Source organism: Parasteatoda tepidariorum, chromosome 10 (assembly GCF_043381705.1).
Source record: "Parasteatoda tepidariorum isolate YZ-2023 chromosome 10, CAS_Ptep_4.0, whole genome shotgun sequence".
NCBI classification, from domain to species: Eukaryota; Metazoa; Arthropoda; class Arachnida; order Araneae; family Theridiidae; genus Parasteatoda; species Parasteatoda tepidariorum.
In genome coordinates, this window is record NC_092213.1 from 49,341,797 (window position 1) to 49,359,970 (window position 18,174).

Below are 18,174 nucleotides of genomic sequence, written 5' to 3' on the forward strand. Positions count from 1 at the left end.
ATTCAAGTATTTACAACTTATTAAGGAACTTTAACTCTGAGCTAATAATTTTTATTTTAATGTTGCAAACTTTAAAAAAAATTAACATTTATTTAAGGTTCTGTTCAGGGAAATATAAATAAGTTAAAAAATGTATTCAATTTATTTTTAAGCAACATTAAGAATATGGAAACAAAGAAAACTATGGTATGGAAACTATGGAAACTATGCTATAGAAACTATGATAAAAGAATTTCTTTTTAAAATTATAATTTTTTATCTATGCTTATCCGTAAAAATATTTCAAAATGGCGAACTTGGTTACTAAACGAGGAAACTTCTACCAACTATATTAAGTTTGTCATTATTTTTGTCAAAATTTGAATGCCACTCTAATAATATGCTATTTTAATAACTGCTGAGAATTTGTGATAGTTATTCATAACTAAAGAAAGTTGTATCTATAATAATTTCGATCATATTTTGCTACTCCAGCGTTCTCTATACTGCTACAGAAAGTTGTGAAAAATTTTAGAATGAAGAAAATACACAAAAAAGATGTAAAAATTCGTTTTACAGTTTTGTTTTAATATTTCAAAGAATACTCCACTAAATTCATAGTTTGGGTTTATAAAAGTATGTAAACACAGAGAAATATTCATTATTTTGAACGAGTTTCTTTTTGGTGACAAAATCTTGCCTAATTGGGGATATTTTAAAAAGGTTTAATAAGTTTTTAAACATATAAGCTACTTATTTTTATCCTAATCTAGTAAATTCTTTTCTGAAAGTTATTATGCATAGCATAGAATTAAATTTTCGCTTCTACTTCTTTACTTGAAAATCAACTACATAAATAAATAAATAAATATAATAAATATATAAATAAAGCATATGAAAATAAACTATTTATTATAACTTTTGAGAAACTTTTTGAATGTAAAGAACACTATATTGATTATCGTTATTGGAGTTGCTATGGTAACGATGATAGCCATATAGTTTCTTTTATTTCGTGATGCCCTTTTTGAAACTGCACGCAATCTCATATGAAGATAACCTTTACATTGCATTTGTAAAGAATAATTTTTGTTAAGATTAAAAAGTTAAAAATTTTCTTTGCACTATTGCGTGTTGAATACAGAATATAATAGAATACATAAATAAGAAAAATACAAATAAAAATACATAAAAACAGTGTTTTGAAATTTCATAATNTAAAATTTTTAAGAGAGAAATACTTGCATTAAGAACAAAAGATGAATAAATTTTGATGAAAAATAAATTTATAATTTTTTTTTTGAAAATCTTTAGACATGATTGATTGCATAACAATAGTTTTTAAAAATTAATAAAGATTTCGATCATTATGATTATTTTGAAATTAAATATCATTAAGTAAATTCGCATTCATTAAACTATAATCAACTTAAAGTAACATCTAAGATAAAAAAAATTATAAATCAATAGCTAAAGGCAATTGAATGGCGTTTTTTTTTTGTAGATGGATACTTATTATTTGGAAAACACGTCTTTTGCCTAGCCTCCAATTCACTCTCAATCCGAGCCTTTTCGTGACACTTAATTTAGCCCTTCAACAAAATATTCCCCGGTTTTTTCTTCATTTCCATTCAAAATAACAATTCATCCTTTGTTGAACGCGAAGAAAGATATCAGAACGAATGACAGTTCTTCTAATTGACACCTCAGAATTTCAACAAAAAGGTTTTCAAAATTAAGGGCAGTTAAAGAAAAATTCCCCAACGAAAAACTTTCTTTTTTGGCGATAATCAAAGAGTTAGTGACCCATCTTTAAGCCCCGAGAAAAATAATTTTTAGCTACGCACTATCCCCATATACGTAGATAGAGAGTATAATTGAAGAGTTACAAAATTGCTTTTACGGGCATTGGACTATGGAAGCACCATTGTTGTGGAACGTCTTTTTCTTATTGCAAAGGGATGTCTTTTGTGGGTGAGGATTTTCCAGGATATTCAACGCCTTGTGCCATAGTTAAAAACAATTTCACCTGTAGGCAGAAAGTCATTACTTTTCGGTTTTAAACTGTGGATAGCCACCACGTTCTTTAAAGCAGAAGTAGAAAGTGAGTTTCAGACCATTAAGAGGATAAATCGTGAGATACCAATCCTTACATTTGGCATTCTTCAGAATCGATGACTCATTTTCGGAGAAATTAAGTTGGAATGGTTATTAGTATACAGAGTTGAACCAGTTCTTACGTTTGGAATTCTTCAGAATCGATGGATAAGTTTAGAAATTAAGTTGAAATGTTTATTAGTATTGAATCAGTCCTTACGTTAGGCATTCTCCAGAATAGATGGCTCGTTTTAAAAATTAAGTTGGTATGGTTATTAGTATACAGAGTTGAACCAGTTCTTACGTTTGGAATTCTTCAAAATCGATGGATCATTTTAGAAATTAAGTTGGAATGGTTATTAGTATTGAATCAGTTCTTACGTTTGGAATTCTTCAGAATCGATGGATCAGTTTAGAAATTAAGTTGGAATGTTTATTAGTATTGAATCAGTCCTTACGTTAGGCATTCTCCAGAATAGATGGCTCGTTTTAAAAATTAAGTTGGTATGGTTATTAGTATACAGAGTTGAACCAGTTCTTACGTTTGGAATTCTTCAGAATCGATGGATCATTTTAGAAATTAAGTTGAAATGGTTATTAGTATTGAATCAGTCCTTACGTTAGGCATTCTTCAGAATCGATGGCTCATTTTAGGAGAAACTAAGTTAGAATGGTTATTAGCTTGTAGAGTTGTACTAGTGCTTACGCATGGAACTCTTAAGAATCGATAGCTTATTTTAAATGAAATTAAGTAAATGGTTATTAGTATATAGAGTTGTACTAATCTTAGAAGTCATTATTCAGAATCGATGGCTCATTTTAGGAGAAATTAAATTGGAATGGTCATTAGTATACAGAGTTGAACCAGTCCTTGCTTTTGGAATTCATCAAAATCGATGGCTCATTTTACAAATTAAGTTGCAATGGTTATTAATATTGAACCAGTCCTTACGTATATCATTCTTCAGAATTGATGGCTCATTTTAAAAGAAACTAAGTTGGAATTGTTAATAGAGTTGCATCACTTCCTACGTTTGCAATTCTGTAGAATCAATGAATCATTTGAGGAGAAATTGTATTGAAATGGTTATTAATATATAAAATCGTCTCAGTCCTCCTGTTTTGCGCTTCTCAGAATCGATAGCTTATTTTAAGGGAAATTAGGTTGCAATGGTTATTGGAACACTTAGTTATACTTAAGTAAGAAAAGTCGAACAATTAACACACAGGAGAAGATGAGGCTAAGTATTAGAGAGTAAGAAGAAAAAATTTACAAGACGAAAAATGAAAAATTGTCGTTTTTAAACCTTTGCAAAATACAAAAATTTTATTAGATACTATTAGCTGTTTGTGAATAGATGTAAAAATTTAAATAAAAAAAACTTCATTATCTATTAAGATTTTGACAGATTTTGAAAAAGTTTGAAATTTGCTTTCTTCATTGCGATCTTTTTCTTCTTTCTTTTATTATGATCATAAGTAAACTAAAATTCCCTTTATATTTCACATAAAACCTTAATTATTTTGCAAAACAATGTTTTTTTTATCTTTTATCTCGAGAAAATAATGAATAGTGTAAAAATATTGTAATAATGAAATCTTTCTTTTAAATCTCGGATATATAAACTTTTCGTAATTATTTTTACTTTTTTCATTTAAGGGTTTGTATTTTGCTCAAAATTAATTCCCTAAAAATTTATACGTTCGTTTTTAAATTAAATTTTCATATTCTTCTCAGTAAATATTAAAAAGATATGGCTTCCATTTCCAATTAGACAGTTTTAAAACGATTTATGGATAGTATAAGTCCTATTATTGATATTTATTTTAATTCCTTATATTTATCCACTTAAATTATGAAAACAGAATAGGCTTTAACTGTTAAGTAATGTAAAAGTTAATCATTTTTCATAAAGCGTTCAAAAACTAAAGACTAAAAGTTATTTAAAAACTAAATTTGAGAATCAATCTTAGTTCTAACTGTTTAGTTTGATCTAACAGTTATATCTAACAGTTTAGTTTGATATATCTTCAAAAAATAAGGTAAAATATTAAAAAATGAGAAATTTGAGTTTAAAAAAAGGTGCTTTTATTATGAATATAAAAGCGAAATCATTGAAAACTGAATTCGTTTTCTTGAAACAAATGATGTGTTGTGAAATGACGATGTAGATAAATATTATTTTAATGCTAAATTTCAATTAAATTTTTTTAAAACATCAATTTGTTTATAAGTAATAGCTTTTTTTAAAAGAAAAATAATCACTAAGATAAACACACTTTGGTGAGTTTTCAAAACAAAACAAACAACAAACTTGGTGGAACTTCAAAACAATTATAATTAAATATTCAAAAAAAAAAGAGAAAAAAAAGAAACGCAGATTCCCATAATGACCTTCAATTAACAAAGCAATGAAGTATTTTTTATTTTCATTTATCATGTAATTACTTTTAAATCTTTGAAATTATTTACATTTACATTAATATGTTCGACTCAAACAATTAGCAGGTGTTGCTAACTATTATTATAGTGTAATAAATAGTAACTGTTATAATTAAGCATTAATTGCGCAAGGACAAAAAATTCTGGTAAAATTATCGTACAATATGTTAATGACATTTCTGGTTAAAACACCATAAGTTATGTTAAGTCATGTTAATCATGGTAATTTTTCCGCTCATTATGATACTGGATATTCTGGTTTTCAAAAATAAAGTTCCTATTACTACACATTTTGTAAAAAATACAAAACTTAAAAATATAAATTTAGCCAAGTAAGTAGGTTATCTAATAAAATGGATTGGTAAAATGTTTTACATTTAACTATATATATAAAAAAAAAGAAATGACAAGGAAAAGGCCTTTTGCGGGAGAAAAATGGTGGGACCGAAACTTATGTAATAATAGTATAACTAATATTAACTTTTAAAATTAAAAGTGCTTTAACAGAACGTAGAGCCATGACGGCCTTCAATATAAAACAATTGCGTCTTATTTTATTCTCATTAAATATGACAATTTCATTTGAATTACAAGGTCTTCAAATAGTTAGGACCTTTTGCATCTCACGTTATGTCAAAAAGAAAAAAAAATCAAAGTTGACCTCAGCCTTGAACGAATTCCATCAAACAAATGTCAAAAATACAGGTGACAACAAATGATGCGTGATTATATGATTTTTTTTTTGCCGACATGCCATCAACTAATAAATTATGAAATTATGCTATTTTCACGTCCAATTTTGTCCTTCATGGAGAGTATTCACTAAAATTCCGAATCCCTATTCAAAAATTAAAATTAAAGTCTTTATGCTAGAATGTAATATTTTGCTTAAGGGATAGAGTGTTCGCCTTCCTATGAGGTGAACCGGGTTCGAATCCCAGCAATGGTCGATACGAATTCCGCATCCGGCTTGCACAGATTACTGTGTTGACGTAAAATATCCTTAGTGGTAGACGGATCATGGGTTAGATTCTTCTTGCCGTCAAGCTAACCATGGGAGGTTTCCGTTGTTTTTCTCTCCATATGACGCAAATGATTTTTGTTCCATCAAAAAGTCCTCCACGAAGGCAAATTTCTCCCAATACTTGATCCAGGAGTTCCCTTGTCTTCTGGATTGGGTTCAAAATTACAAGGCTATGAAGTTGAACATTAGTAGTCGTAAACTCAAAAAAATTGAGCCTGCTGCTTACGACGGTTATAAAATGAAATAAAATGTTCTAATATAGAAATATTTTTAAGATCAAATCTATGGATAATTCAGATATTTTCATTACGAATACATTAAAATCAATATTCAATTTGAATTTTACACAAATAATTAAGTGTCGCATTAAACCGAAAAAGGTTTATTTTCTATCATATTTAACTGAAAAAAATAATGCAGCTTACGGAAAGTGAAATAATGTAGCGGATCTTAATCTAAAGTTATTGGTTGGAACAATTTAAATGTAACCCAAAACAAGAGTATAAAAATTCCAACAGTCGAAATTCCAATTTTAAAATAATTATAAGTTTCAGGTGTAAAAGTCAGTTAACTACTCCGATCTCAGTAATGCAGCTGATATAAAACTAAATAAATAGTACATTTTAAGAACATCAACTAGTACTTCAAAGCAGTTATTATTTATAAAAAATAGATATTTTTACATTAAAATGGCGATTGTAATACATTATCATAAAGTAAAATAGAGTAAATTTAATTAAGGCTATATTTATACACTATCATAATAATATTGTAATTTTCCAAAAAAGGGTCATTAAATACAATTTGAAAGAAACTTTTTTTTATTTCAAAAGTAAATGTAACGCACTACCTAAATTAAAATTGATCAAAGTTAGATACACGTAACCAAATACAAGAGAATCATAAAGTATCTAAAATCCAGTAGATAATTAACACAATTGCTATCAAGAAGTACAATTATAAATTTCGAAAGTAAGTGTCAACCTTTTCTTTTATTGCACAAGCATTTTATTGTACATAACTGTCCCCCATGTATCAATGATGGTTAATATTATAAAAATAAAATGAGCAGTAGAATATTCCAATCCAAAGATGTAATTAAAATGAAGCTAAATATATGCGTCTAAAATCAAAAAATTTTTCAGCTCTCGCAGAAGAAAATGAACCATTAATTTAGTCTGAAATTGTCATTAAATCAAAGTCAAATCTGTACACTCTATCAGAATAGCCTCAAAAAGTTTTAAAAAAAATCGTTAAATACAATTAAAATACACTATTTTTTGTTTCAGTTAATATCTTAGCTTAATTGATAATGCAACAAATTATCTTAATTTTAAGTTGTCACTTTGAACAGTTTAATTTTAGGTCATTAGATAGTTGCTGAACTATTAAAAAGTCAAAAATAATCTCCTAAATTAAACTATTATTCTTATGCCGTCATTAAATTAAGGCTAAATATACATACTCTATCATAATTGTATCAAAAAATTTCAAAAAACAGTCGTTAAATACAATTAAAATACACTCATTATAATTTCAGAAGTAATAGAAACTTGAAGTTGCCGTGTTTAAGAATTTATTTTTTTGAATCATTAATCATACAGTTTAAACAAAAAAAGTAAATAATAAGCTTTCAGATTAACAAGAATTTTCATAGTTCAAGCGAGCTATTATTTACAGTTAAAATAGATATCTTTTTTAGATTAAAGCAACAAATGTAATACACTGTTCTTAAGCCGTCATTAAAGTAAGGCTTAATTTATGTATTCTATCATAATTGTATTACAATGTTCCGAAAACCAGTCTTTAAATACAATTAAATATACATTCTTTTTTAATTTGCAGAAGCAAGTGTAATCTAAAGTTGTCGTTTTTAGCTGTTTAATTTTAGGTCATTGGACAGATATCTGAACAAACAAAAGGTGAGAAATAGGCTTCCAGATTACCGAGAAATAAACTCCGACCAGAATACACGAATTAAATGGCGCGTAAAATCGATTATTTAGCGCACGCACCATTGAATGCGTTCCAAGGCATCCATAACTTTTCGGGTCGAGCAACTGCATGCACAAACACGAATCCTTGGTTTTTTTGTGGTCTTAAATTTGGATATCGGTCAATAATAAATGATCAGACCACCTACTGGGTTATTTACGAATATCTTACCTTTTGGTAATGAGTACTTGGATAAGTTTTTTTGTTGTTTCGTTTGTGATTTATTGAAAACGAGTAATTTATGCTTTAGAATAAGAATAATAATATTACTCAAATTATGCATTTAGAAGAATAAGATAAATAAATGGCGTATACCTTAAATTTAATGGCAACATTGAAATACAGTTTCATTTATTTGAAAACAATTAATGATTTATAGTTATAGAGCAGAATATTTATTTTAAACTAATTATTGAAGATGAGCTCAGAATATAGAAATAAGCTAAATTAATAATTCATGTACGTCTTTCAGCAAAATATAATACAGACATATAACTTTATTAAAGCAAATTAGAGTGCAATTATGGAATAACAAAGATATTGATTTTATTTATTTTAATTATAGAGGGGTTTTGAAATTATTAGTTAAGAAAAGGTAGAAAACTGAAACTAATATAACTAAGAACTTTTTTTTATATTTTCCCATTGTTCTAGTATTTCAAATCTGTTTCTTAATTTAAACTAAACCTTGCAGAAAATTATACAGTATTGTAATGATATAAGTTGTTAAAGTTGAATTACTTACTATAAAATAAGAAACAGAGAAATAGAAATTGAGTGCCATATTCAGTTTTGTTTTCGTAATTTACCAAATACAACAGATTCAAAAACGAAGCTAATAAATAAAATTTTGCTAGCCAAAATTAGAGCAGTCTTTTCTGAAGTCTAATTCTACGAATTTTGACAACTGCCAGTCTCTGGTATACAATTTACAGCTTGATTTTTTTAGTAGCTTAAAAACGAAATTTGGGTTGCCGACATATTGTAATTGATAGCTGACAACTAAAAGGAACCCGAGTATTTTCATGTTTAAAATCCCTCACGTTGGAACTCTCAGCACGAATCATTGAAAAAACTGGCTTCTACCGGTAATCTGATTGTATAGTAGTGTTTGTAAAGATTTTTTAATTGCTACTGAATCAATTTTATGCCAGATATACTTTTAGTCGTGACTCCTCGTGGTAGTTTGTAATCAACAAGCTAAGTCTAGAATTCTGACCAACTACATTATGTCATTTCAAGCATTCAAGTATTGAAATTAACAGTGCATTGTGTAATGGCTGCCTTTGATTTACTACGTTGGTTAACTTTTTTAACGCCTGATATATTTTTATTTCATATTTTAGAATCGTCGTTGAACAATAGACCCAATTTTTTCGGGTTTACAACTACTAATGTTCAGCTACGTAGCCTTGTAATTTTGAACCCAATCCAGGAGACAAGAGAACTCCTGGATCATGTATTGTGAGGAATTTTGCTTTCGTGGAGGTTTTTTTCCCCACGGAACAAACCCGCATTTGGGGGAGACATGAAGAGGAAGGTCACGAAAACCTCCCACAGTTAGCCTGACGGCAAGGGGACTCTAACCCATGATCCGTCTACCACTGAGTATATTTCACGTCATCACTGTGGTCGGTGCAAGCCGGATGCGGAATTCGTATCGATGAACCATCTCTGGGATTTGAACCCGGTTCACTTCATTGGAAGGCGAGCGCTCTACCCCGTGAGCCATCGCGACTCAAACCTGGTACATTTAAGAAAATTGTAAGATTTTGCATATCACTTGAGCAATTAATAATTTTAATAGTATTAACTATAAATGATTAGCAATAGCAATAAATAATATATTAGCAATAAATAATATATAGTAATAAATAATATATTAGCAATAAATAATTTTAATATTATTAATTTTTTCAAAAAAAATATTGCAATTGATGGCTAGCAACTAAAGAATTACATTATGAAACTTTAAGTGCTTAAGAATAGAGATTAACTGTTTTTAGTACAGTGGCTATTGAATTGGTTTTTCAAGCGGAGTAATAGTGTCACACATTTTAGTATTATTACGAGCTAACAAATCATCAAAATGCGTATTGATTCCGCAATTAAGTAGCTTATCTGAACCTGAGTTGTGTGTATTTTGCAAAGTCGGGCCATATTTTGCGCGACAATTATCTGATACAAAATGCTGCATCAGATAAGTGATTAAAAGGGTTTATGTCGCATTATTATAACTTTAATTTAACATGGTTCTACTTACAATTCAAATTGCAATTTTTATTCTTAAACTGGCATGTCTGAGAACATCATAAAATTGTAATTTAGGAAAAAAGATTCTAGAAAATTTGACCAAAAAAAATTCATTGATAATAACATAATTTCATACTAACATACTAATCGACTGAAGAAAACTTTCGTGTGAAAAATCGAAATCGCTTTTAAATTCTAACCAACGCCTTCGAAAACGAAAGTAATGCATAAGTTTCGGAAATTTTCTTTGTTAAAACAGCAATTTATGGCCAAGTCGATGGCCTTTCACACCATTTCCGCGAGAAAACCAATAGTTTTCCCGCCAACATTCCAATCATTGACGTGTATACATCAAAGACTTTTAAAAAAAAATCTGAATTTTGTCTTTGGAATTGCTAAAAAAGCCATCGTTTCGGTAATAAAGATATCATCTAATGATGACGTTAAGCTGTCGGAAATGGATAAAAATCGGTCAGCGCCCATGATAGTCATGCTGACAAAGTCGACGAACGTTTGACTACATTTTGAGGTTTTTCCTTTTTTTTCCCGACAGTTTCGATTTCCTTTTTTTTTTTCAATTGACTCTTCCAGGTGTTAATGAAGGGTGTGAAGTAATAAAAAGATCATAAAGTAGTGGTTTCTACCTTTCTGTTTATGGTTTTTTCGCCAAAATATTGCAACTTACCCACCCAAACGAGAGGATAATTTAAGTTTCACTAACCTCTAAATGTTTGGCAACATTTTTTTTTCCCAATTCAATTGAGATCTAAAATATTAAAGGATGCTAGCAAAAATTATGCGAGTGTTTTGTCCATTAAATGTGATACATAAATTACGGTAGACGCAACAAAAGCAGTTGTATATTTTGTATAAATGGATTTGTAATTTTGTTTTATATTACGTAAATACAGCAATTTTATTTCATTAATTTTGCAAGATGAAATAGTATTGATAAACATCTTACAATTTTATCATCTTACTATGAGAGAAAATAGTAAGATGATAAAATAATAAGATGATAAAATAATAATACATTAAGAAAATGTATTTCATCTTACTATTTTCTCTCATTTTTCAGTGAATCCTAGTTTCCTTCAGTTAACGCTACTTTTAATTTTATGCGTAATTTTTTTGGGAAGTCACTGTATTAGTGAAATTTTACAAATTTCTTAATTTCATTTATTTTTTTGAATTATTATAATTTTAAGTTTTCTGCTTTTTCACGTAATTTCTTTTGGCAGCATGGTGTTTAGAGTAAGGGGAAATATTTAACACAGAAATTATAAACGAAACAATATACGCCTAGTAGTAATGACGTGTTTCCAACGCATGGGGACTTCAATACTAAAAATCATTCGAATTTAAAAAACAAAATTGAATCAGAACTTAATATTTGAATACAACTTAATATCAGAACTTAATATTAAAATTATTAAATACATTAGGAACATGCTTAAGATTCCTTTTTTGTTGTTGAATATAAAATGCAGAAAACTATTGCGAAAATGATTTCACGTGATTGTGACAGTCAAATACATTAAATATGCCCTTGAATTTAATAATTTTGAGTATCATTTTTGACAAAAAATGTGCATTGTGTAAAATACAACGGACTGACATAGGCACAATTGTCCATATAAATTAAAATTTAATTCACTGTTAAATTTTTCGTTCTAAAGTTAGGGGAAAATAACCAGCATCAGTTTGTCATTTCAATTAACAGTAAAATCTACGGGAGAGAAAATTTTTTACCATTACGGTTTTGAAACCATTTACAACTAGTATGGTAAAAAACTATGCATATAAAACTATACTGTTTTTTAAACCACTTACAACTATCATGGTTTCGAAACCACAAAGAAGAAATTTAATTGGACATTGGAATTAGGCTTTTCGTTAGGTATTGGATATTGGTGTTAAATTGTGGTTGAGTTTATCAAATGAACCGTGGAACGTGGTTTAAAAAGTTTATCTGGTTAATTAACCTACCGTATGAGATAGGAAATACAAGACTTTTTTTGCGCTGAGAAGCGTTATGGTGCTACTATCAATGTATGAATGAGAGTGGCTTATTCCTATAGTTCAGGGTCATAAATTGAGGAGCGAGGAAAACTTTTCACGTACTAAAGGAAATGGAGGCAATATTGTAGGGTCAACGCTGGGACTCGAACCCCCGTTCCTCGATCTTGAGATTGACAGGTAAGCCATCTAGGCCATAATATGTATTCAGCTGCAAGGTACTATGTCGCTTCATTAAGTGGGCCCTGTTGGTGGAATAAAATTCTGGTTGTTTTACCGTTTAAGAAGAAAGCAGTTAATAAGCAGTTGTTCTTATAGTTAACCCTTTGAATGCGTTCTTATTTATAGTTATTTGACTATTTTGCGTGAACGTGGTAAAATAAATTGTTCTTTAACCATTTTTTCCGAGTAATTTCTGGCAGTGTATTGTACCAGTAGAAAATAGGCCTAAAATAAAAAATGATTCATCGCTCTCAATTGATATTAAAAAAAAGAACAACTTTTCTATAGCAACATTTTGATTAGCTTTTCCAATATCTACGTAATAAATCTAATTTGACAAGGGGATTTTAATTGATAGCATATTTAAGAAAGCACACAACTAAAGTCAACTGTCAGCTATACAAAGAAGCCATCGACATCTGGATAGGCGGCCTTGATTTCAAAAAACTACAATCTCATTAAGAGCCTCTTCACTATCTCTTCAACAATTTGATCACTTTTTCTTTTATTTAGATTTTACATCCCTTTCAGAGTTCTTGCTGTCTTTTATTTTAACTGCAGAGTGAATTACCGGCGGTGGTTTCTAGTCAATCTTTTCAAAAATTCAATCAACGTTGGATTGTAAAGATTAAATAAGCTGAGCCCATCAAGCCTACCTTTGTCTTGTGAAGTTCAAGGCCAGTTCAAAATAATAATAATGTCCTAGTGTTAAAGGATAGATCACAAATTAGATAAGGGCTAAGCCGCAGGTAATTAATTTTTTCTTTAAATTTTAATAACTGTATTTAATGGTCTATGAACGGAGCATGATGCTATCTTATTAAAATTGATATTTCCTGCTCTTGCGTACAATGACAAATAACATTTTCATCACTGTCGGGGCTGTGAACTCCTTAAAATCTTGTTATGCATATATTTTTTTTATTTTGTTTCTAATTTTGTGAAACAGTCATAATGAACTGTTTTATCTAAGTGGAAGCGCTTTTTTAATGTATAGACTAGGCTTTTTTTACATTCCAAATGACGAAATATATTATCTAAGTTGCATCGCATTTTTAAAATATCAAGGACATTGTGGGGAGTATTACTGATAAGTACTGAAACCAAACTGTCTTTTTTTGTTATTTATAGTAGACTTGATAAACCCCACTATAAAAAATTCTGGATCAAATTAAGATAAAAAAAAAACGGAACTCAGGGTGCCGGTACTTTTTAACGTAAAATCATTTTTTACCGGAGCATGTTATAGAATAAAAAAATCTGATATTCAGTAATTTTTATAGTAATAATTAAAACTTGAAAACTTGAAAAAAAAAAACCTTGGAAACTTGTAGTAAAAAGTACGACAGTCAGGTTGCCTGTATTTTTTGCTGTGTTTTCAGTATTTATCATTAGAAAATTACTTTGGAAAATAAAACAGAAAAAGTATGAGTTGATGATTATAACGTCGCTACCAGGGATTTAATCTGAGAAACCTACTTAGCATGCAACCTCGCGAATTTTTGTACTACCCTTGCATTCCATTTAAAAGATAATATATGTTGGAAAAGTTATTGTTACTTATGGCCACTTAATAATTTAACTAGGTGGCGAAGCCTCCTAGTTAAATTATATTATACTATTAAGTAGCAAAATATAAATTATAATTCTTTCGATAATGTTTTTTTAAACAATACCGTTTTTAGAGTATATAATGTTGACATTATATACTCCATATTGAGTTAAGTATTATATATTGAGTTAAGTATTATATATTAATAGTCAATAAAAATGTGATTGAATTCCAGAATTATATTGCATTAAGTATAAGAAAAATTATAACTCTTCAGAAAATTGCTAAGCTTATGTGATGAAAAAAAAAGCAAGATGGCATATATGAGATCAGAGATTCTCGTTAAATTAATAGCTTTGAGATCTGCTCATCAAAATAATGAAGATGAAGAAAAAAAATTGTTTCAAAGGGTTTATTGATGTTTCGAACACCATTTATCTTTTGTTCGCTTAGATTAACATGTCATACTGTATCCTTATACTGTAATTTTAAACGTGCTCAGCCACCGAACTGAAATTGTTGCACGATTTTTCTCTTTGTAATTTTGTATCCGAAAGAAATGTAATGAACAACTCTAGGAACTGAAAGCTGCTCTTAAATGAATTGTCAAATAGTAGTACTAACTTTTTTTTTAATAAATTGACTTTAAACTAGAGATTCGATGACTTCATTTTAAGAAGATCGAAAAGTTGATTAGCAAGCTATTGTTATATTTCTCAAATCAAATGGCTTATAAACTAATTTGTAAAAAATGAATTAATTTGAATGATTTAAATGAATGATGGATTAAATAAATAAATTATTTAATAATTAATAAATGATAGGGTATTAATTAATTCTTCGCTTATTTCAAATTAATTAAGTGCATTAATAATTTGAGTGTTAATTAATCTAATTGTTAATTATTGTTAATTAATTGTTAATTAATTGTTAATTATCAGTTTTTAATTGTTAATTAATTGTTAATTATCAGTTTTCAATTAATCTAATATACAATTAATTGATTTTTAACTTACGTTTTTCAATATAAATTCAAAATTTATGAACTAACTAATAGTTTATGAATTAACTTCAATGATTTATTATTTAAAAAAAAATGTCTAGCAATTAATAATATGAATTTATTAATTATAAATATATTAACTTTGAAGATTAATTATGAACAGATTGAATAAATTATTTATTAATTGATATAGTCCATTAACTTTCAACTATAGCTCTTATGATGCTATTTTAAAAAAAAATTCGAAAACTCGACGATTAAAATTATTATTTTTTACTTATCTATTATTTTATTATTCAAAATTAAATCATTCACGAATTAATTTGAATGGTTTTAATAAATGATGAATTAACTAAATATATTAATAATTAATTATGAACAATATTATTATTACTTAATATATTTCGAATAATTTTATTACTTCAATAATTAAAGAATTCAATTGGTTTTTTGCTATCTTTTTGTTAAAAAATCAATGACTTATGAACTAACTTATGGTTTATGAATTAATTTCAATGACTCATTCCTTAAAAAAAATTTAATTTATAATTAATAATGACTAATGATAAATTCCTTAATTATAACTAAATTGACTTTGAATATTAATTATGAGCAGATATATTAAATTTATTGATTAATCAATATAATCCATTGTCTTTAAACTACAGTTCTTATGACGACAATTCAAGTGCTTCAATAATAGGATAAACAAGAGAAATTTTTTTTCGTCTTTATTACTTATTGCGCAAAGTTTCAATGACTTATGGATTAATTTGAATGATTTTAACGATTAGAAAATAAATAAACTAATTAATAATTACATATCAAGTAATAATGTATTTTTAAATTATATTTATATTTAATTATATTAAATTACTTTGTAAGTATAATAAATTTTCTTTAAACTACAGATACTGTGACATTATTTTAAAAGTTTGGAGACTTGTTAAATAATTTTTTTTGCCTTGTTATTATTTTTTTTTTGGCTTTTTGTTAAAAAACTACATGACTTATCACTTTGTTAATTTGAGTAATACTAATTATTTTTAATCCAGAAAATAGTAAATAGAGATTCCCTTTTCATTAGTTGTAATATTATGTATTTATAAAGATACTTAAGAAAGTGATTATCAGCAGGGATAGTTTAACAATCAAACGGGATACTTGCTTTCGCTTTATAATTCTTATTCCAGAATGTAATTTCATAAAAGTATGAAAAATATATCCTTTTTTTAAAAACTTATTTGGAAATAAAACATAAATTCATAAACACAAATAAAATGTTCAATAAAAATACCTTGATATTTGCTGTTTAAATGCGAGTTGAACTATAAGGTTACTTTCTTTGAAATGTTTCGAATCTTGAAAACGTTAAATGGAACCAAGAATCTTACCTGAAAAAGGAAAGAAATATTTTAAACATGTATTTAAAAATTAAGGCAAAACAAAAGTTAAAATAACAAACATAATAAAATCATTCATAAATATAATCTCTCTTTTAACTAATTTGGTTAAAATAATTTTAATTAGGTTTATGATTAGGATATTTAGTAGGACTAAATTTACTGTTTATCCCCTAATCAACTTCAAAGAATTCTTTAAAACAGTCTTACCATTTTATTTAAACAGAAAACAGAACATATTAACAGAAAAATGCTAGTTTATTTGTAGTATTACTTTATTTGTAGTATTGCTTTATTTGTTGTATTACTTTATACGAGCTGGCCTCGTACCAGGAAGATCATGGATTTGATTCTCGCTATGGGCTCGTTTGTAATTTATCTCCCTATTCTATCTGTCCTTCTTCTGCTGTTTGGGCGACATTAATCCAACTATATGGTGCCCACAATAAAGTGATTATTTGAAATGTTAAGAAAATTACACACTACGCTTTTTTTTTTTTTGGAAAAATAGAATGACGGAATATTCCTTTAATTTTGATGAAATTCGTTTCCTCGAGGAAGTGACGATACTTAAAGAGCGATCAGTTAAACGAAATTTTCACTCGGAGCATATATCAAAAAAGGGTTTCGTCAAAAATTCGAAAGTTTAATGAAATTTGAGCATCCATTTTTTAAGGTTTAATGGTTTAATATAAGTATTGTTTATAGGAATAATAAAATGAGTAATTATTCTATATTACTTCTAAATTTATAATAAATTCAAACTATAAAATATTTCTCTATTATTTAATATAATCAACACTGCATTAAATTTACAGCCATCAAAAATATTTTTAGAATATTAAGTTCATGTACAAAAAAGTAATCAATGTAATAAAACTCAAAGGTAAAAAAATTATAAATAAGTTTTGATTGTTGGTTTTACTAACTTTTTAATCATAGTTATTATCATTTTCAAACCAGAGTTATAATCATTTATGTTAACAGCACTCATAAAAATTGAATTGCAAAGCAAGGATTATATTTAGAGCATGCAAAAATTGTCNCTTTTTAATCATAGTTATTATCATTTTCAAACCAGAGCTATAATCATTTATATTAGCAGCACTCATAAAAATTGAATTGCAAAGCAAGGATTATATTTAGAGCATGCAAAAAAATTGTCTAAAATAATAGCCAAATCTCTTCTCTTAAAATCTAATTCCTGGACGAAAATAATCATTAAACTAATGCCGCTTCTATATTTACGATAAAGATTACATTTTCAGGTAATTAGAAACTTAACTGGAATGTTTATTTAATATCAACGAAAACATCTAGTATTAAGTAATTATCATTATTGCTAATCGTATGTTTGGTTTAAACTTAAGTAATGAGGAGGGTATCTTTTGAAACACACATATTATTATGTATTTATATTTTTTTAATGCATTTTAGTGCAACTCATAAAAATGTAATTGAAATAATCGCTAGGTTTCAAAGAAAAAAAACTGAAAATGAAAAAACCCTAATTCGTAATATCCGTGACATTATTAATTTAATGCTTACTACTCTTCTTTTTTGTGTTTCAACCGCAAATAAAATATCAGTGAGTTTTATTTTCGCCTGCACTTTAGTACACAAATTATAAGAAGTAATAGGTTGCAATTATTTGTATTTTTTTTAAACAAAACTAAAAATAAAATAACAAAATCTTATTATCTTAGTCAGTGAAGTTTTGTGACAAAAGTCCTATCTAAGTCCTTAGAAAGGAAAACGTATTTTGAATTAGCACTTTTGAATATTTTTACTACCTTAGATCCTTATTTGTTTTGAAAGAAATTCAAAAGCTCTTCTAGAAATAAAGATAAAAAAAACAATAATAGCTGTTTAATATCAAAACATTCATAGAAAGTATTATACTTAGTTTCCATTTTTTTAATAGTTCTTTTTTTTAAAAAAATTATCATCATGCTCAAATACATTTTTTTTATTCTTATCAAATCAGTTTGTTTCAAAGGACAAATTAAGTTTTTTTATTTATCAAATGCTGTAATAATTTGACGTCTCTTTCATTCTTATCAAATTTCTCCGCTTTAGTTTTCAACCATATTTGTCAAATTGTCATAACTGATTTTTATCAGTCGCAGAAAGCTTATTTTTATGAAATATTTGTTGGGGATGACAGGTGAACAGGAATGGCGA

General features: G+C 27.5%; 1 protein-coding gene across 3 annotated transcripts in view; it reads right to left on the reverse strand.

The window, feature by feature from the left end:
* Window positions 1-18,174, reverse strand: part of LOC107449860 (cadherin 88C) — a 187,651-nt gene that overhangs the window by 97,393 nt on the left and 72,084 nt on the right. Inside the window, exon 1 of one of the 3 annotated variants that reach the window (XM_043039524.2) lies at window positions 15,885-15,981. The exons of the other annotated variants lie outside the window; for them this stretch is intronic. The gene's annotated coding sequence lies outside the window, so the exon portion shown is untranslated. Of the gene's footprint in view, window positions 1-15,884; window positions 15,982-18,174 lie in introns of those variants that run through there. 3 annotated transcript variants of the gene reach the window in all.